The sequence below is a fragment of the Lissotriton vulgaris genome, chromosome 5 (genome assembly GCF_964263255.1).
Source record: "Lissotriton vulgaris chromosome 5, aLisVul1.2, whole genome shotgun sequence".
Classification (NCBI taxonomy): Eukaryota; Metazoa; Chordata; class Amphibia; order Caudata; family Salamandridae; genus Lissotriton; species Lissotriton vulgaris.
Genome location: NC_141693.1, coordinates 1,045,195,046 through 1,045,217,233, shown reverse-complemented (window position 1 = coordinate 1,045,217,233; position 22,188 = coordinate 1,045,195,046). Strand labels below are relative to the sequence as shown.

The following is a 22,188-nucleotide window of genomic DNA, read 5'->3' as shown; positions in this document are numbered from 1 at the left end:
TGGAACTGCAATAAGCAGAAAGGGGATCTGGCACACCTCCTCTTCCACTGCACCAAGGTCAGGAAATTCTGGGACTCAATAAACACACTAATCAACGACGTAACAGGCGCCACACTAACACTTGACTTTCACTATCTGGCACTGGGGTACACCGATCCCTCCATAACATCCAAAAAAGACAGGGACCAGATTGACCTCCTTCTCACAGCGGCGGTCAAGATGGTATTGAACAACTGGAAAGACACAGCGAAAGCCACCTTCAAAGCCTGGTTCAACTGGGTCATATTCCTGCGGGGTGCTGACACCATAACAACCAACAGCCTACCGAACTCAGGGAAGAAAAGTGAAATGTGGCTCTCGCTGGACAACTACCTGTCCTCACACAAACCACCCTGAACGTTAAGGGGGACAACCGGGAAGAAAGCCCAGAGCCCAGACAAGGCAGCACTACATAGACCACATGGATCACCTACTCTGTAACAGACTGTGCCTCTTTCTCTCTTTACTCTCTATATATCTACACCTCTCTCTCCACGCCACCAGGGGAGCGAAAAGACAATCGGACAGTCTGTAAGGGGGAATGGGGAATGCCGAAAGGAACGATAAGAAGAAGAAGCAAGAATGGAAAATGGACAAATAGCCGCGAGCCAATGCTTAACCCCCCGGGGCGCCTTTTCCCGGTCTTTTCTCTTGTTTTCAGTTATCTCCCATGTATATCCTCTGCACCATGTAAATATAATTTTCAATAAAAATTACTAAAAAAAAAAAAAAAAAAAAGAAGAAGCTTGGGCATAATTGTCAATGTCTGTGTGCTTGTGTGACGTCCATATTTCTACTGTGATTGTGTCACATTTCAGTCTTTTTTATGACACCTTAACCCACCCTTTATCTTGGAAAAAAAGCAATCTAATCTGTGAATTAACATTAATTTAAGAAACAGCAGAACATATGTTGACTATTACCAGTAGACTGCTGCCTCTGAATTTCCTGTCTGTTTTGGAATACAAATATCCCAAATTGGGGAAAAACAAAGTGGTAGATTATAGCAACAGGCTAACACTGTACGAGTCTTGTCCACATAGTTGCTGCTGTTGTATTCCCTACTCTGGGACATCTTCAGGTCATATGCGACCTCCAGGCCCTAGTGAGACTTGTGAGTATGAACAAAAACCTGTTTCTTCGTGCCATTACCCAGTCATGGCCTCTTATATTGGCCTAATGTCTAGCCCTGGTTAGGTAGAACCAACCAGACAGTGCAAACCCCATTGTAAACTTACCAAGAACATAGAGGGGCTTATTGCCTGCTCATTGCTTACTTTTGGTGGATTTTACTGTCACTTTCATTTCCCTACTTTTTATACAATGACTTGCCTTGTCCATCTTTTGTCTGTCCCTCCCCTGGAGCATTACCAATTTACTTGTATTTTCACTTCTTACTTTTAAGGATCGACTTTTTTGTCTTAAGCTCTCCACATGAGTGCATGTGTTTTCTAGCTATCTCTCTACTGTGCTTCTCTTTACTCACAAACTCTTTATTGCTCTTACTCGTCTTTGTGTGGTTCTTCCTTGTGAATCTTTCTCATCTGCGTGCTTCTCCCCTGCAGCTCCACGTTGCTCTTTCTCTCGTTGGATTTTTTCCCAACACCCTCCATGGTGCTCTCTCTCTATCATTCATTAACTCTTTTCCATATGCCCTCCATGTTGTATTCCTCTTCTGTGCTCCCATCTTGCTTCTGCCGCCCTGTGTTGCTTCAGTTGTACAACGTTTGAATTCGTAGAAACATGCACATATTTATTGTGATATATAGATGTATACAGTCAACCGCACGCTGCGTGCACTGTGTGCAGTGGAGGTTTGACCACAAGGACTGACGGCAGCCAACCCCACACTGTACAGGGCCTTCGCTCGTGTCATCAATGACGTCATTTGAGATGTCATCATTTAAGTCATAAATTATGTCATGAGTGATGTGATATGTGATGTCATAAACAGTGCTTGACAGGGGTAGGGGGGCTCTAGTTATAGTTAGCTCTGCAAATTATTACTGGTGAATGTCTGTGTTTTTTTAATTCAAAACGTTAATGTTTTTGTCACTCACAAATTCACCTAACTATAAAGTTACTGTAACCTTTATTTTTTTCAGTGAATGCCTAAGTTATTTCTATAATTAAAAGCAAAAACATATCTCTTCATCACATTTAACTATAACACTACCTTAACCATTAATTTTTTCAGGTTTTTTTTTAATGTAAAGTAATATTGTATTACCATACGTGAAGCCAACCCCCGCTGTGCATAGCTGGGCCGTATGTTTTTAAATTAAGCCCATTAGGTCCTGGGACTTATATTTTTTAAAGGGAAGGAGGGTCAAGTGGCATGTGACCCTCCTCCCAGAGCCTTGATAGACCCTGGGGACACCATCCACCAGGGCCTTTTTTATGAAAGGAGAGATGGGCTGCTTGGCCCCTTCCCTGAGCCTTTTTGAACTCTGGGACCCCCATCCCCATTACTAAAATTAAAGGGGAGAGGGGCCATCCCCCCTCCTGCTCAAGCCATGTTAGGCCCTGGGGACCCCATCTCCCGGGGCCCTTTTTTTAAATTAAAAGTGAAGGGAGCAATGTGGCTCCCTTTAACGAGCCTTGTTAGGCCCCTAGGGACCACAGTCCCCCACTCCTTTAAATAAAGTGGAGGGGGCCGCAATTGCTCAAAACTTCAGAACGAAGTTACACCTAAACATAAACAGTCCTCTTTCTTTACATATATCTAGTTATCTGCCAAATTTGGTGTAAATCTGTTCAGCAGTTTAGGCTGCAGCTGTGTCTAAATTTCATATGGGAAAATGAATGGGGAAAGTGGGTTTTGGCATCCCCTTTTTTTCTCCTCTGTGCTTCATGGATCACCCCGAAACTTTCTATGTACAAAAAAGTCAAATGTTTGTAGAGTTTTGTTGAGATTTGTCAAACAGCACCGCAGTTATTACACAAAAAAATGCATTTCCTATGGATACATTATCCTAAAAATGACTATCCGGTGGCGACTGCCACTGAGTAATACACACATGTATGTATATGTATTTATATATATATATTATATATGTATATATATTATATATAATATATACATATATTCACTAAAAAATACAAATGTTAGAGGGACATTATAGTTAGGAAAAAATGTGTAAAAAAACTTACAAAATTCACTAAAAAACCAAAGGTTACAGGGATGTTATAGGTAGGTTTAGATTTTAAACACACAAAACCATAGAAATTCAGCAGTTATAGTTATTATCTCAAGTGACTATAACTCGTGCCCTAAGGTAATTATAACTCGCACCCCTGGCAGGTACAGTTTTCTCAATAATTTCACTGCAAATGTTGCAGTGATATCAATGATGTCATAGAATATATCATGAGCAATGTAATACGTAATTTGCAGTGCATGGTGAGAGTGCGAATGATAGTTACCTTAGGGCATGAGTTACAGTTACTTGATGGCTGCAAAGTTTCCCTCAGCTAATCACGGCATTGCTGTTGGCGCATGGATCCGCGGATCTACCTTGGTGGATGCGCATTTCTAGATATGCGTAAAAAATATTTTAATATCTCCAAAACTACTGAATAGATTTACACCAAATTATAAAAAAAATACTTTCTGGACCAAGATCTAGCTTTAGGCCAAATTTTGTGTAATTCCGTTTAGCGGTTTGGCCTGTAGTTGTATGTAAAATTCCAAGGGGAAACTGCATGCGGAAAACAAGTTTTGGGACCACCCTCTTTCTCAGCACCTGTTTGACGAATCATCCCAAAACTTTCCAGACAACAGCTGAACTGAGAGGCAAAATAGTTTTGAATGATTCGTGAAGATTCATCAAACGGCACCAAAGTTATTAGCAAAACCAAAAACACTTTTTGTTTGGAAACTAGGTCTTATCTATACCTACCTAATGGTGGTTGCCAGTAGGTAATTCATATATATATATAAGATATGTATATATTGTAGTTTTTTGAAAATGTATTTTTTGGCGGACTCACCAAAACCCCCTCCTTTGTTTTGTAACTCCTAATCTTCTCTATTCCAAAATGTACCCATACCACCCTTTTACTTTACTCACCTCTAAACCCTAAAATCCCCTAAATCTTCCTTTAGCTCTACCCACCCTGAAGCCTAAAATCACACTCATCTTATTTTACATCTACCTACCCCTGAACTCTAAAATAAGCCTTACGTCCCTTTACCTCCACCCACCCCTAAACCTCAAAATTACCTTGAAATCCTTTTACCTCTCCCTACCTTGAAACCCTAAAATTAGCCTTACCTCCATTTACCTCTAGCCACCCCTAAACCTTACAATTACCCTTACTTCCATTATGTCTACCCACCCTAAAATTACTCCTATCTCCCTTTCCTCTCCTCAGCCCATAACCTCAAAACCACCCTTACTGCTCTTTACCCCTACCCGCACCTTTACACCTTTTTTTAAAATAACTTAAAAAATCATATATTTAAAAAACACACCCACCTGGGTGGAAAAATACTGCATGGTACAGGTTAAAACCTAAAAAAAAATAACTTACTGGCATGGTCCTTAGCTGCGTGGTATAGGTACTGCATTGTAAAGGATGTTTCCTTCCACTGCACGCTTTCAAATAAAAACACTTCCCTCTACATTTTTTTATTTGCTGAACAACACGCATCAGTAAATAAAAAGTAAACACCCACTTAATTTAGTAGGTGAGTGGTTGCACCTACAAAATGAAACAGAATGCTCCATCCTAAGGGAAACATCCATTGCAATGCAGTCTTTACAACGCACTACCTTTACAACGCAACTGTTACAACGCATCTGCCTTTACATTGCATGCCATTACATTGCATGCCATTACAATGCATGCCATTACAACGCACACCATTACAACGCATGCCATTACAATGCATTATAAGGTAAGTAATAGTGATTTTTTAGTTGTAGGGTAGTTATGGGTTTTGGGGTATATGGGAATAGTAATTTTCACCCCTACACTATCAAACACTTTCCCTACTGTTGCACTCACAGGAGTGGCAATAGTAATTTTTACCCCTACACTATTCAACACCTACCCTACTGTTGCACTCACTGGAGTGGGAATAGTAATTTCTACCCCTACACTATCCAACACCCTACTGTTGCCTTAAAAGTATAATGCATTGTAATGGTATGCGTTGTAATGGAATGCGTTGTGATGGTAGTTTTTAAAAATGTGTTGTAATGGCATGCATTGTAAAATAATGCGATGTAACGGTAGATGCGATGTAAAAACTGCGTTGTAAAAGCATGCATTGTAATTGTTTGCGTTGTAACGTCATATATTCCCTTCCTAGGCGTTTTTCCTCCTTCTTTAGTCATGGTGACAGCACTGGGGATGCTGTTTTGCAATTGCTAATATCCGTAGGCAAAGTCAATAGGTCCCCAAATGCGAGACCCATTGGCTTTGCAGATGCTTGTTGTTATAGTGTTTGGGTTAGAAATGCTACGTAGAAGTTGTAGGCAGGGCAATTAAATATTTAAAACAATTATCAAGTGAAACTTTACATGAATCAATTCATTTATAAATTACTAATGACATTTTTAGTAGTATTTGAAAGGGTGTGTTAAATAAGATTGTCATCTAAATTAAGAAATTGTAATGCAACCCCTTGAGGATCCATCCAAACTTCAGTACCTACAGCCTTTCTGATTCTGATGACATCACAGTCTGTAACATCAATGAACCGATAAGTTACTGAGACAAACTATTTTTCTCATAAATGAATTACGTGGACTTTGGACCGTAAATGACTCCTGAGCAAATCATTTCTTTTACCAAAAATATTCTCTATTTTAAAATGGCAGCAAAATAACCTCGCCCTAGAAGAAAGAATCGATCAGTGTGGTGAATCGGGTGATTTTTGCAGAATTTATTTCCGATTTTGAATTTACGGAGTAAAATAAGCTGCCTGCAAGCCTTGTCCATGAATTTCTGTGATGATGTCAACAGTGATAAATGATATGAGGTCACGTGGCACCAAGCAATTTATCATTCAGTGAGAAATATTGAAATTCATGCCCTGCACAATGATTCCAGTTGCTAAACTTTATTTGGAACATGGTAAACACAGATATTTTATGGCGATCTAACGAGAGTACCAACTTACATCCCTGCCTCTTAGTTAGGAAAGCAGAGTGAACTCTCACCACAGCTCTAGCAGCTTTGCATAAAGCGCTGTGGTGGCCGGCATGACTCACGGCTGGCGGTACAGGTGCGGGGGTAGGTGGGGGGTTTGAGGATGGGCACGGAGTTGCACAATGAAAAAAAAAAGCCATAAAAAAAATATATACACTTACCTTGCCGCTGGGTCCCGCGTCTCTGCTCCTTGCTCCTGCTCTCCTCTGGGACTCGAAGAACAGGAAGAACAGCCAGGCTCCCCTAACCAATCATAGCACTGCAATGCAGTGTTGTGATTGGTTTTGAGCATCCTGGTTCAACGCTCTACCAGGGAATGGGGGCCTGGACTTGTTCTCCACGCAGGCTGTAATGCAGCCTGCATGGGAAATGGGGAAAGGCGCATGACTGGTTTGGGTGCTTCTAGAGGGCCAACCAAACCGTCATTGCGCACTTAGGCCTCCCCTGCCCTGCCTCGAGAGCAGAGCAGAGCAGCTCTGTCCACCTTCCCGCCTGCAAAATAAACATAAAATGAGAATAGAGTTATCATTTTATATTTTCTTTACTTTACACTGCTCAAAAGCAGTGGGGCGATGCTCCTCCACTGCCACTGATAAAGCGGAGCTCTGCTAGTTTGACATGGTGTATTTTCCCGGGTATAACAATGTGGAAGAGCACGCTTTGGGGACTTAGGTATGCAGCAGGAGAGAAGCTGAAGCAGACATTACAGAGCAACTGTATCTAATAATCTAGATTCACAAAGATGTGAGAATGCTCATTTTCACTGAGGCAGCCATCTTTTAGGTCACGCCTACTAGACGGCGCATGCGCGGTCTGTTGTGAGGCAGTTGGGTCAGTCTGGTCTGTCATAGCAACTAATTATCCAACCGCATGCTGTGTGAAAGGAGTTGTTTTATATTATTTTATGTCACACGCTCACATCCTGCTTCTAACGCCGGAAAAGTGCCTTGGAACAACATGTCCTTCGGCCAGCGACGGCCGTTTTCAGCAAACACACTTCGAGAAAAGAGATGTAGGAGAGAGTACATATAATTTAGTGGTCAGATAACCGAGAGTCTGCCTCCATAGGAGGGCATCCTGGTGATTATAATGCTGGCATGATACAGAGTCCCACCGAGATACCCATTCTGTTTCTATGAGAGAGGAGCCACTATCAAGAGAGACAAACCCGTCTCATGTCAAATATTGGAGAGATTGTCTGTGGGTAAAGGAACTCTAAACTTCTTCCAAAACCTAGCCTGGTGAGTGCTGAAAGTGTGTTCTCACGCCTTCTGCGTACCATAATGCATTGTACTTTGTGTGCCAGGCAAGTCTGTGCCTGGCCTGTCTGCTTCGCCCATTGGCTGCGTAAGCAAACAGAGGATAGAGGAAGCAAAGTGATCAGCACTGCTCTGAAATTGTATATTTAGTGGGCAATTATGGAAACGCAGCTGCTGAGTCTGAGCAAGTGGTTTGGGCAGTCTAGCAAGACATGCTTTTCTTGCTTGACATTATATTATAATTTTCTAATTTCAAAACTTGTATTCCATTTTGAAGATAATTAATGTTTATTCAGAGGGCAAGTTGTGATGCTTGGGTCTTGCCGCCAGACAGTTGTTAGCTGTTTGTTATCGAAAGACCTCTTGTAGACCAGCCTGTTGGTACCATTGGTTGGCTTACTTGTCTCTTTTATTTGCTTGCTTTTTATTTTGCTTTCGTTCCTCTTGTGTTTGTCCCTGTCCTGGAACACAGCTTATTTGCCATTCTTTTTTCAGTTTAAGTAAGCACTTCCACTCATGCTTTAGCTTTTTGATTTGTATCGCCACAAGTAGCGTCCGCGCTCTGAGAACGGTAAATAAAATACAAAATGGTAGCCACCTCATTCTGTGTGCACGCTTATGTATGGTGGAGCATGCACACCTACTCATCATCAAGCTGGACCGTCAAAGTATCAGGACTCATACATGTACATGCACACTTACATGTTATCACACTATTTTTACATTCTTTTTTGTTTTGCCAATGCTGCACAGCAAAAGCATTTATTTGTTCCGATGCTATGAAGTATTAGCAAAAAGCATTGGCAAAGTCAATTGGTTACAAAGGTAAAACCTCCTGGCTTTTGCTAATGGTTGTGTGCATATGTGTGCATTTTATGTTATATGTCGAGTTAGGACCCTGCAAACCACAGGCCTTGCAGTGGACTCGAGACACCACTTCCTGTGAGTGAGGACTAACCGGAAGTGAGAGGATGACAACAGACTTTGCAGTGTAAGACAGCAAAGGATGAAGGAGAAAGGTTCACCCATCCTTACAAAAATAAGTACAAGCTAGGGTTTTCCAATTAACCAGTCAGGCTATCTAGATTTAATTAATATCAGTCGAAGAGGGGTGGCACATTTTTTTGGAGAGTGGACAGAGTTTGGACACGTAGGGTGAAGACGTTGGAGGCGACACTTAGTTAGCGGGATACGTTTAGACATAAAGGTTCACTGGAGACCCAATGCCCACATGGCCACATCCTTGTATTTACAGCATGAAAGCCAGCCTGGAGCGTTGAGTACACCCAGGAGGAGGTTGTCCAGTTTTGGAAGGAGTCCAGTGGGCTCGGGGGCACTTAAAGAACAGTCCGATTTGGGATACTTCTAGAAAATTGAAAAGGGTGTTCGGCTTCTGCACGAATCTTTCTGATAGCGTGGGCAGTGCACTTTTTACTGGAGTGACTTTTATGAATCTCTGTCCCTCTGAACAAATGCCTCAATTTTAGTACATACAGATCTTGGTTGCCTTTTCGTGATTTCAGCATATCTCTTGCTGGAACACACTAGGAAAATGGCTCAATGTGAACGAAATACCCAATGTATTGCTGCAGATGTGCGATTTCATAACATTATCACAGACTGCAGACTGAATACCTCATAGGAATTATAGCCTGAGGCCTTCATGACTCAGCAAGTTGGGCTATATGAACTGCATATGCAGAGCTATTCAAACAAGCATTCTTCAAAGCTAATTTGCATTCTGTGCTTGTTCTCATGCTTGTTTGAGCATGGAGTAGTTTTACGCTGTGCTCCGCTTTTAAAATTGGTCTTCTGGTCCAGGTTGTGTTATGGTAACACTAGCTCTATCCATCTACTCGGGCTGTTCTCACAGGGGGAGACAGCCATTAACTGCCTAATGGGAACCACTTGTCCACACCAGAGTACATCAACGTTCTAGAAGGGGCAGCACACTAAAATCTAGGACGTGGTAGGCTGCGTTGTGTGTTTGAGGTGGCATCAGATAGACCTTGGTGCTGGCTCCACATGTGCTTGTAGGCATACAAGGGAGTCGCAAGCCCAATCTAGTCAGTTCTAGAACATAATATCCCTCCGAAGCTTGAGAAATACAACCGAGTCACTAACAGAACAGGAAATTACATTTGGCAACTGGGAGAATCTTAGTTTCCTCGGGTCACACTACATAGTTCTTCTGCTGACATGAATCAACAGGAACAAGTGCTGCTTGACTTGATCCATCCCCTTGAGCTCTTGAGCGGGGGAAGTTATCCCAAGTATCAGGGCTTGCAGAACAGATCTGCTGTCGAGGCTTACCCCGGTCATGAGCCTGCCGTGATTGTCCTGTCTCATCTGGATGCGAATCTTCCCCCAACTCGTCCACAGCGAAGTCAAGTAGATTCTCCAGCTTTGCATAAGTAGGTCAGCAGGAACATTGTGAAAGCTGACACATTTCTAGTGATGTCGACTTAACCTAATTGGTGGTCACTATGATCTTGATTACAGTGGTAACATTCATTCGTCGAGGTTCAAATGGTATTTTAAACTTGCCAATCAGTTGATGATACTAAACAGTCATCATATCTCCCTGACTGATGGTTGAATTGTTGACGCTGCATTAGAGGCTCAGTGGCCATTTTTGCTCTTTTAGGCGACTTTCATAAGATATTGCACAGAGGAGCAGGGAATCATGAAGGATGGGAATGGTAATAGTTTCAGTTTGTATCAGGAGGGCCCTTCGGTCGAGGATTGGGCAATGTACTACCAGCAGGAACTGTCCGAGTCCCATCTCAAAGTTTGTCTCCTGGTCTCTTATGGTTCACAAAATCTTTGAGTGTTCAAATGAATTTCTTCACAGGGGGCACCCTGATGGAGTGATTCCTCTATGGAGGATACCAAGAGATTCAGGAGATCGCTAAAATTCTCAGCCGTGGAAAGGGAATTCACATTGTCTGTCTTGATTTCATGAGGGATGCGATGAGTGCCTGTGACCTCGGTAGCTTAGGGATCACTGCCTTGAGCAACAGTTTCATTTATCTACCAGTGTCCGTGCCCAAAATCTTTCAGTGTTGCATCAAATGTCCAGACTGAACCTTTCCCTCTGAGTAATACTGAGATCCTCTCACTGCAAGGGCTCTGGTATCTTGGCCTTCCCTAAGGGCTGGTGCATCAATCAGCAAGCAGCATGTTGCTTCATTAGACCTTCCACCCTGGGGAACATCCAAAGGTGGACCTTTTTTTAAAACTAGCACCTTATATCCCAGATGTGCTAGCTTAATTACTCTTAGGATGAGTGTGTGGGTATCTCTATCCACAAAGTCATCAGGAGTTGTCCCTCTCTAGATATGACTTGCTTCTGTCTGACATTCACAAGCACTTGCTGCATCTGTGCTGTCTCTGGGGCTTGGTGACAGTGCACTCCCAGCTAACCCTTCCACTTTCTATGAGCCTTGATAACGGCTTGAGGACGTGAGTTCTCCGCGGTGATGTTACAACGGTATCCATCAGGAGCACTTGAGGGAAGGTTGTCTCTTTTCTGGCCCTTTCATGTTTTTTCTTAAGTTTGGCTTCCAGCATTCACAGGGAATGCAAGAATAAGGAAGTCAAAAGAGTTAGTTTACAGGAGCTTCCCGGCTAGGCATATTGTCTCTGCACAGTTTGAACTGTAGAAATGTTGTGCAATCATCTAAGCCAGTGGTCTTGTGTAGATATTTAAAAAACATGTGAAACTGAGACTATCCCTGTGGAACCAATCATGAGATCGGGTCCACTGATGGAAACGAGGAGCCAATTCAGATTCTCCTGCTTTGATTAGCATGACAAAACAGCATCAAGAAGGCTGTCCTGGTGAACCAGGACCAATTTTCCAGGCACTGCATTATTGTTTTACGGCCTCCTGTATTCAGGATTAATTAAATGCTGTGGAACGATGGAACAGGATTTGGATTTCTGGCTGTCCCTCATCGAGTGAGTAGAGCAAGTCTTTCCTGATGTTGGGTATTTTGTGTTCAGTTTTCCACCCCAATATGAAACCTACTTGTCTAGTGTGTCGCATATTGCTGGTCTGCAAATTCCTGTAGTGTGTGGGTTACCCCACCCTCTATCACTTTATTAATAAATTAGCAAATGATACACCCCTGACAGGGACAGCGGGTGAAGGACGCTGCAACACGTGAAAACCTCTCTCGACCCCCAACCAAAGATACACAAGTATAATGCGTGGGAAGATGCCCTTACCGCCAGACGCTGTCAATAGCAACAATACGTTTAAATGTTTTGTTTGGTTAAAACAAGAAAAAATAAAAAGTAGTATAATAATGGGATGATATCAACTATAGATGAAAAAACACCTGCGGTAGCATAGAAGTAGCTACTAGTTGGGCAAATGAGGTGAAGCCCACCCGCTGGGTTTGTCTGAAAGGTTGCTTCTGAAAGGAGGGCTGTGTTAACACAGGAGATTTGCTGGTGTAAGATGCCTTCACTTTGCCGCCCTGTGTTATAGGAACTGCACCAAGGGGCTCCGTGGGTAGGTGATCCCAAAACTACCGATGTTCCTGAAATAATGTATGTACATTGATTCTGATCTGTTTACTACCAATAAAAAAAATTATATAAAAAAAAATAAAATTGCAAACGAGTCAATAGTTCTCTTCTTCCAGTAGATTGGCATGTGATTGCCTTAGTAAGGGACATGTTATTGCCCATTTTATGGCGTTTGAGGCTAGTCCTTGTTGGAGTGTGGTATTTTTACTGCAAGTCAGGCAAGTCTCAAATCGCATGTTCTAGGCTCTGAGGGTTTCAGGGTTTCTTGTGTTGCTCACTTTTTCAAAACTCACTACAGGGAAGGCCTATAACAAAATATGTGTTTTGAAATGTTTGATTGGGTAGTAAGTTGAAGTCTCTAAATTTTCTTTGATGTGAGAATAGACCATAATATCTTATTTTCAAATGTCATCAGATTTTCACTGCATTTCCCAGCATTACAGAGACATTAGTTAATGCCTTCAGCTGATATACGTCCAGTACATTGCCCTAGTTTGTTGCTAGTCCTGATCAATTAGGGTTACGTGATCCTTCATTGCCTTCTTGGTTGCTGTGTGGTATTTCCTCATAGGCTTTCGAGACCTCTTTGCCAACTGTATCTTGAATTTTTTTACATTTTACATTTTGTGACCTTTTCTTCTTGGTTTTTCAGCTCCAGTTGCTCAGAACCGTAGCTGTTGTTTTTGTTTTCTTAACAATTAGAGTGCTACTGTTTCAAGGGTACCGAAAATTATGGAATGAAGCCAATCAAGGAGAACACATGCATTGGTGGTGTTTCAAAAATGCTGAAAAGATTGTGATAACGTTGTGGAATGAGTCCGAGCTGGTTTGCAGTGACCATGCAGGAAGATTTACATCTAGAGTGATTGATTAAGATCTGTGAATAATTTATGCAACAAGTGATCAATTGAGAATTTGGGTGTAATTACTTTGCCATATGAGTTGCTGTTGAATGAGAAAACCAGATTCAGCAATATGACTTGCTGAATGATTATTGGAGGAGATTAATTATATGTGGCAAATGTAGATTTTTTAATATCACAATATATTTTATTCTGGACCTCTTTCAGATCTGATTAAAATTACAGTTGTCAGAGCAATACAATGCAAAGGGAAACTGTAAAAAGAAATGTGCCTAGAAGGCCTAAAAATGGACACTGGATGGCGGGATAAAATCACTGGTGTTACCAAAATATATCAAAGTGTAATTAACATGGTCCAGGACAATAAAGAACAGAACAACTAGAACACCTTTTAGACAATTATGAAAATCGAACATTAAAAGTCCTTTCAACAAGTACAAAAACTGGCATGGGCTGATTTGCAATTTACAGCACGTTATTAAACTAAAAAAACTGAAGAGGGATGCAGACATGTAATCCAGTGCTATGAATGCTCACAGAATTAGACCCAAAGGATTTGAAACATCAAAATCAAGACAACTTGAATCAATCGGTCAAGCGCAGTTGGTATAACATTTGCTTTACAAAAGTCCCTGACTGTATTTGTGTGTTAAGCCCATGACCACTTACTATATCGTGACTAACTGGTATTTAGGTGAAATTACTGACTTGCTCAAATAATCCTAAATCAATAGAATGCTTGCCAATCACCTATAGCCAGATCCAGAAGTCTTACCAGGATCATAACTTTGCTTTATTTAGTAAAAACCTCTGGAAATAAACCATTAACATTAAAACCCAAGGCAAACGTTTAATCATGTTACAACTACACTGCATATTGGTTAACCAAAACAAACAAATTAGAATTTCCAATTTGGGAATTCAATTTGCAAAAGTCAAACTTACCATTTTGATGTCAGACCATTTTTGATGGGCTGCAGGTTATTAAAACAAGAAAGTTCAGGTCAAAAGTTACTTGGGATTTCTACCTGGAAACCACAGGGGCAGAATTCTACTCAATAAAGCTCGAGTCAACAAGAGGAGCACCTATATCAGAATGGAGCCAGGGAACTGCCACCTATAACTTAGCACACTTTTCCATCTTGATCAGCCCATCAGACTCGACTATTGCAATTGTCGATATTTGGGGCTTCGCAAATATCTAACCAAGAAACTGCAAGCGGTTCAACATGCATCAGTCAGATTGACTCAAAAAACTCCGCCGTACCAGCTCTACCACTGATTCTATGGCACCTTCACAGGCTTCCTGTTGAAAAACAGATTTTATTTAAATCCGTAACTATTGTTTATAAGGCAGTTCACCACAAGGCTTCAGTCAGATCGCTTTTCACCTTATGCCCCCACTTAGAGTGTTAAGATCCACCAAAAATAGATTGCTAAGGATTTCCAAGTTCAGGTTACACACCAGAGGGGTAGATTTATCTCCGTTCTGGTGAAGAGAGCTTGGAATTATCTCCCGCTTATGGTCAAATTAGCTCCCAACCTTCCGGGTTTTAAAAAGCATCTGAAAATTTGACTTTTCTCAGAGTGTTAATTGTGTCTCTTCCTTTCCTCTTCTTTTCTTTCAGTGGTGGGTGGACAAGTATTGTCTGCTCTTAGATGGTGGCACCGAGATACCCCTTGGGGTGATTGTTTGCGCTTTTATGAATGCCCTTCATTCATTCATTCACATGCATTTCAAATGAGTGCTTGGCTCCAGAGTGTGATCAATTGTCAGCTTGGGTTGTTGGTCTCTGCAGTGAAGCTATGGGAGCAAAAGGGCTGTTGAGGCAGCCCTCTCTTTCAAGGCAATCATTGAGGTTCTGATTGGTAAGACGTTTTGCAAGTGTTGTGGCATAGCATAGCCTTGAAATCTCTTGGGTACGTATACAGTTGATCTTGGAGTGTGGATTGGTGGCATAGATGGTGGTCCTTAATTTACTTGTGTCTGTTTCCCTGAGTTGACTGGAGAGCTATGAATGGCGTGCCCTGCAAATGGAAGAGATATGTAGAACTAAAAGAAATTCAGATTCTAGCTAGATTAGTTTGAGCTGTGCCCTCATCCTTTTTGGTTTATGGATACACAGGTTCGTAAATGTGCGTCAACACAGGCTAAATATTTGGTGTCCGCTTGAGTCATTAATGTGCTCCTCTGGTAAAAGCTTAATGTGCACAAATTCATGCTTGTGGAGGGTTCTCACTTGTGATTAGTCTTAGATATTAGAAGTTAATGCCACACCAGTGGGAACCGAACACAACTGAAGAAGCTCTATAACCAGTTATCTGAACTTGCATCTTGGTCCACTTTTGTATTTCTTGTTTTGGGTCATCACGTACCCATTCAGCCATTAAAAATAGAGCACATTATGTTCAGAAGTACCAGTAGATTGAAGCTAAGGAGATAAAGACAGACATAGAAAAGAAAAATGATTAAAAATGTCTGAAGAGGGATTAACAGAAGAGAGAGCAGAAGGGATAAGAGTGAAAGATTTCCATCCAACCACCTTGCCTTGGGGGAAAATACTTTTTAATGTACACAAGTTTCCATGGAACTCTATTTACTCTCGACTGCACATCTCTTATTGATGTTAATCCATTGAAAGAATTAGCGTCCAAGAAGATGTAACCGATTCATTTACTCAGTTCCACTCATTTTTTGAAGTTGTAAATAAAAAATTCGACTTGTTCCACGTGTTTTCTCCATTAACGTTAAGGTGTCGTGCCACTTTTATTGGAATCTCTTATGGAAGCCTAGCACACTAATGTACAACAACCACCTTTCACATTGCAATAGCCTGTCCACTAATGACACAATACAGTTTTAGGTACTATAGCTAATAGTAAATCCGGGAGGAGGATGTCCACTTTGCCTTATGATTGCTGTGGTGGGCATGCTAGCACTCGCAGACCTACCCTCTCTGATTTTATATTGACTTGGAAATCGAAGATGTCACCCAGCTCTATCACAGTCTCATTCTAGAAAGATCTTGTTTTTTCTGCATTCAAACATCATATACATGAGTGCTCCACTCGAATCATCACAATGTGATCTCGTGACCATTCCATCATTGTCTTACGGAGTAGTGATACAGCATGCCTGTTAATCATTCTGTAAAGTTAAGATGTTGTGAGGTTTTTCTATTTATAAGGAGGCATAGTGACTTGATTATACAAGATGCCATGTGTTCTAATTGTATTTTTGATTAGGCACGTTAAGTTTCAGGACCTTTGAACTCAATGTTGGGAAGGCCTGATTTGTCCTGGATGTAGGTGAAGGATAAAGGATGCTTGTTCTCAAACAGATTTTTACAGCCAAGAGACCGTCTTTCATCCACATTATCCAATTTAGAGTAATTCTGCCAATTTGGTTTTATTATAGTTCCATCCCATTGTTCTAAATCTTATTTTGGCTTGAACAGTTCTCATTAGTGCATCAGCCGTGTCTGGTAGGATTTTCGATAGAATGCACTTTTCCCGTTTTCCTCGCTTCTCAGACTGTTCAAAGGAATCCTAGTTATCTCCTCAAACTAAAAATAAGAATGTTAAATTCTTTGTTCCTACAGTGAGATGAAAGCATTCTGTTCTAGCACACACAAAGATACATTTAATTATTACTTCAGTAGCTGAGGAAGCAAAACTATAAACAATTTCTAACTTTGGGCCTAGACTGCAGGCAACTTTGACACACACAATTACATTAATATGAATATAATGTCTTTCTGCACCTGTGTATACAAAAATAATAGTGTCTTCTAATATATGAAAATTCTAGGTAAAATACACATTACATTTCTTGTTTAACGTGTAAAATAAATGCCATTAATAAACATATTATATTGTTATACTGAACATAAATGCGGGTGCGTGTAAACCATGAGTATAATGCACCTCTATTCTTTAGAGTGCTGTTTGCGCTCTATCTTATTTAAAATGAGCCGTTTTGCACCTAAATGGATGGGCAGATTCTTCAAAATAAATTGTTTTCCTCTCTGCCTCCTTCTTTCCTTCTTTCATCTTTCCTTTCTTTTGCCCCTTCATGCATAAAATTTCACTGGCTGTATTATTGTGATCAATAAATGGGCAGATAGATTCCAAAACACTTGACTATGCAGTATCCCATTTGTATGATGAGGATGAGGTGGTTGTATGAGAGATCTTCCCACATAAAAGCCACAGAAATGTCAAGTTCAAAATGTGTTCATTTGTATGCTCTTCCATTACTAGACACTTCAGCAATTACCATCAAAATAACCTTCTCGTTTAATAACATTGTAGTTCCCCTACTATTAAGTTTGTAGGCAGCAGAGGGAAATATTTCCTATTGAAACACAAAATAATTTTCCTAAAATCACAGCCTTTTGCCATATGAGTTTTTTGCATCAAAAACCAAATCTGAACAATGTGGCAATTACATTCAAACACATTGACAGTGTTGGAAGGTTCCACATATTAAACAAACTAAACGGGTATTAACCCCTTAGCTGCGGCGGCTATTCTGCCACAGTGCTAGGGGGAGGGGGGCCGCGCGGCGCTCCCGTACTCGTGACGGAACCGCTCCGTCACGAGCCTCGGGTGGGCTGTACTTGTGACGGAACGGTTCCGTTACGGCCCCGCCTGCTTAATAGAACGCACCACGCAGGCGCGAAATCAGCGTCGCGCAGGCACGGCAAGCGGGCCGTGATGGAACCGCTCCGTCACCAGCACAGCCCACCCGAGGCTCGTGACGGAGCGGTTCCATCACGAGCACGGAACGGGTGAAATGCGGACTATCTAATGGAAAAATAGAGAAAAACTATCAAGTCCTTCCCCTTGTCCGTCAGCAGGCAAGAGTTGTCAAAAACGCCAAAGAACCCTGATATCAAATAGCCTAAGTGGAAATAAAGGAAGCTCTAATGTGATGTTGCTGATGTGTTTTTGTTTCTTGGTTTAATAAAAAGGGGATGAGGATGAGCATTACTACGATTGGTTGGAATGCTTCTCCTAGAGATTGCCAGTGGTTAAACAAATTGCATCACCTTTCGTGTGTTTGATGTACCTCCCTTAGTGGTCAAGGGCATGCCCAGACGTGGGTCCCTTGCTCACTGTGCCATTGGAACTAAGCTGCACCCGACAGATAAGCCCCAGTCACTGTGAAACCTGTCTTGGGTTGGTTGAGTTTTGGTTCAGAGAGGAACTTCTCTTGGCAGTTTGAGCTGGGCATGGTTGACTGATTTACATATGGCTGGGCCTAATCTGAGGTGGCATGGTGAGCAAAAGAACATTGGGTTGGAATGCTACTCTGAGCGATTGCCAGTGGCTAGACAAATTGCAAGCATTCCTTCCATCACCTTTTGTATGTTTGATGTCTATTAGCAAACAATCTCCGAATACAATGAGTGAAAGAATGCCAAAAAAACACACCCACTTACATTTGTAGTAGAAGGGATACATTTCTAAAGATATTCTTTACACCACAGCTTTCCAAACTGTGTGGCGCGACACGGCACTGTGTCGCCTGCCACGAGTTGGTGTATCGCAGAACGAGGAGGAGATGCGCTTATTCATTTTTAGCAGGACGGAACTGCGCATCTCTGATGAAGGTGCCGGTGAGGGAGACCATTAGGCTTGTGCGCGAGGCTTTGTTCTCTTTGCCACGCACGTCGAATGCACACTCCAGTTTAGAGAGCCCCCTCCACTCCCCATTCCTGGCGTTCGGTAAGTTTTGACATGAGTGGGACAAGGAGGAACGGGGGGGGGGGGGGGGGTGAGGGGGTAGATGTTACACACTGACTCTCAAACAATAACTTGAATGCTGATGCCTTGTGCTCGGTTTTGGGACTAAAAGCATATTAACTGTTTCAGCAGTAGCTGAACCTAAAGCACCTTGATAAATGACTTCAAAAAAGGAGTTTATAAGCGTTATCAACAGCGCAGCTCATGTTTACCCTTAAAAAATGCAAACTAATGTGTCTGCTCTGCTTATGAATCTGTCCCCAAAGTGTAACATTTGGCACAGACCCCGCAATGTAAGATTTCCCGGCACTTTTTTTGTCTAATAAAATACAGGGTAATGGATTTGCTAATTTAAGAAAGGTTTGACAGATTCGTGTTTCTGCGGTGTGCAAACAAAGATGTTTAGAGCTCTGTAAAACCGAGGACATGTTTATGATGCAGAAATAAGCCTCCCATAACAACCATGGCACAAGTAAGGACCCATACTGTGTTTAACTAATTCGAAAAACACTTTACATGTGAGTATTTCAGAGAAAACAATTTATGATACAGAATATGTCTTGCACCGGATAGAATAGGTAAATCTCCATAATATTAGTTGCCTTTAGACGTATTCAATGTAGGTTACATATCTAAAATGAAGTAAAACGATAAAACCTGACAACGTAATATCACTAAAGAGAATATTTCTGTTTGCCCCGAGCAGCATGCACTGATGTTCAGCTGCAGCGGCAAGGCCAGTTCCAGCAACATTGCTTTGCACTGCACCACTATACACACACCGTAATGTTCGGTCACACTATTTTAATTTAGCAGAGCACTGCTCTCCAAGTTGTTCTACGTCATGTGTGGCACCTGCATCCATGCCTAATTTATGGAAAAGCACTTGCATCCTGGGACTTGTAGTTTGTGGTATGGGTATCAAAAGACAGGCGTCCCTGAAGGGCTGGTTTGCTTGCCCTCCTTGACCCCTGGCTGTTCTTGCTACCCCTGTTTATCATCTGCAGTTTCCACTCATTCCTTCCTTTTAGGTTAAAGGTCAGATATTAGAAACATTGGTTACAAGAAGCGAGGTTGGTACCTTACGTCTTTTGGCAAAGGGACCCCCCGATCCCGCCTTAGGTGGTTCCGGCACGGTTGCTGCGCTCGTGCGCATTACCTTGTCGCGAGATGAACATTGTCTAAAAGGTGTGTCACCAACATGAAAAGTTTGGAAAGCTGTGCTTTACACTATACAATGTGTAGGATTTTTCAACACAAAATACAAGGACAGGTGTAGGAAAGTGATTTTTTTTACATAAGTTCCCCCATGTTTTGACAGACCACCTGGCATATTTTAACTGTGGACGGTGGGACACTTCACCCTAAAACATGATGTGCATTTGTCAACCCCAAATGGCCTGTTTGACATTTAGGCTTACCTAACTTACCTTTTACCCTTCAGTTACAATAGATATTTGATCCAGTTTGTTTTCTATGGTGTTTTAAAAAAAAAAAAATTTAAGAAAAAAGTAAATAATAACAACAAACAATACAGTATAGAAGCATTGTATACAATTACATTAAATGAGGAATTTCCAACTGTAAAGCTTGTCCATACAGATGTCCTCGTCGTTTCTATGGGTGTTTTTGACACTTTCTTTATAAAATCATGGCGACTGATTCTCTGAATGCATTTGGAATGTTGGCCTTGTTTTTATCAATACATTTTTCTTCTTTTTAATAAATTCCTGGGGGAACTTTGATTGATGTTTTAACTTGAATCTTGTTTAGCTGCTAATAAAATTCTTCACTTAATAAGTTTCCTCACAGAAATCCATGACCCTCAGATGCTAAATTAAGATTGTGGGATGCTGCAGTGCCCTGAGTTAACATCTTGTTTCTTCAAACCAGCCAAAGCTATTTGTATGCAATTTAAATAGATAAACTCGCTTTCTAGCTTAAGAAATGCCAAACAGCTTGTTCTAAGTAAATCTCAGGACACTTCTAGTTAGTTACATGTAGGTTTATTGTAGACACAGCTGAGCTAACTTGTACTAGAGTGGAACACTCTAGTACAAGTTAGAACACTCACAAGAATTCTGGATAGCTGAGAAGGTGAGAACACAAAGGAAGGGCTAATAACCACTGTCAGCCATGTTACATGAAGAACAAATATACAACTCTGCTCAGATTAACATCCTTATATACCGGCAATGCCCCTGCAACTGTGGCTTTGTCAGCCTTGTCAATGATGTAAAACATCTGCATGTTGTCTTACGATCTAGTGCTGTCAAGCTGCGGATTATGAAGGCTCCTTTCGGCCCAACTTCCTAGTTCGGGACTGAAGGAGGTGTGGGCGACCCCTTCCTGTAATCCAAATGCTGTGGATGACAGATAGGGTCTGGCAGAGAATGCCCACAAAAAATGATCCACAGAGAGGAAAAAGCTATCTATATGACAACACAGCTGGATGACTTGAAGGAGAATAGGAGCAGAATAACTGGAGGAAAAGAACTGGTGCTAAGAACTGGAGCAGAGGACTGGAGCAGAATTCAGGGAAAGTCTTCCTGATGCTCTCAGTGCCTCACTGCCTCCTGTGAGCAGGTGCATGCCATATCTGGAGCACTGGGTGAGGCACAGGTTGAATCTCCTCCAGGGAAGGAGAGTTTGCACAGCAGACAACACTAGTGGCCTAGTCGCTGTCTGGTGAGTCTCTTGAGGCAGTGGTTGCCGCCTTGGCAACTGCTGCATTGCTTGCTCGATTCTCCTGTGCCCGCACTTGGAATGTTTATCTGTGGCGGACGGGAAGTTCGGACGGAGTGGTGCGGCATGACAAGTGCGTATCTGACTGTAGTTCTTGTGCGCTATGGTGGTAATGGAGGACCTGTTGGTGCTCTCTTTCGTGGATTTTCTTGCTGCTTGCACACAGCCAAATTCCCGTTCTCCTTTTTCGTCTCTTATAATCAGGTAATGGTATACACACCGACATTTGGGTGGGTGATTACAACATTCCAAAAAGATGCGGCCGGCAGCTAAACTTTTTCGGGGAAATGAACCAAGTCTTGGGAATGATCAGTCTGAATCTATTCTTACTCTAGTGTAGAAATGGCATAACTGCCGTTCTATTCTGGCTCCACCTTCCATTTGATTCCTAAATTTACAGCAGTGTTGTGTTCAATCATTTGCAGACAACCCTCTACATATCTTACCCTGGTCATTACAAATGTTCATATACATAAATTTGTTGGACCCCAATTTATCAACTTGAGTGCTTGAATTTTCTTTATATTATATTCATATTTATAATATTGTGTTTCCCTCCCTCGGAGAGGTAATGGCTCATGTATCCATGGTTTTTATGCTTTTGTACCAGAGAAATTACCTTAAGAAAACTAGGGTTTGTGCTATAATAAAGTTTTGAAAAATTACTTGAATTTAAGCATGTTTATTGTTTTTTTTCCATTTTTTCAGGTTTTTGTATGTGCGAGCTGACGGTGTTGGCTGTACTTGCCACGATGTAGTAAGTTCAAAATCATTTTAATAAGCCTTCAAAAACCTACATTTATATGTCAAAGTTCTTTTAATTTGGCACC

General features: G+C 41.6%; 1 protein-coding gene across 1 annotated transcript in view; it reads left to right on the top strand.

Moving 5' to 3' along the window:
* Positions 1–22,188, top strand: part of LZTS2 (leucine zipper tumor suppressor 2) — a 778,631-nt gene that overhangs the window by 168,153 nt on the left and 588,290 nt on the right. Inside the window, exon 3 of the mRNA XM_086922677.1 lies at positions 22,067–22,115. The gene's annotated coding sequence lies outside the window, so the exon portion shown is untranslated. The remainder of the gene's footprint in view (positions 1–22,066; positions 22,116–22,188) is intronic.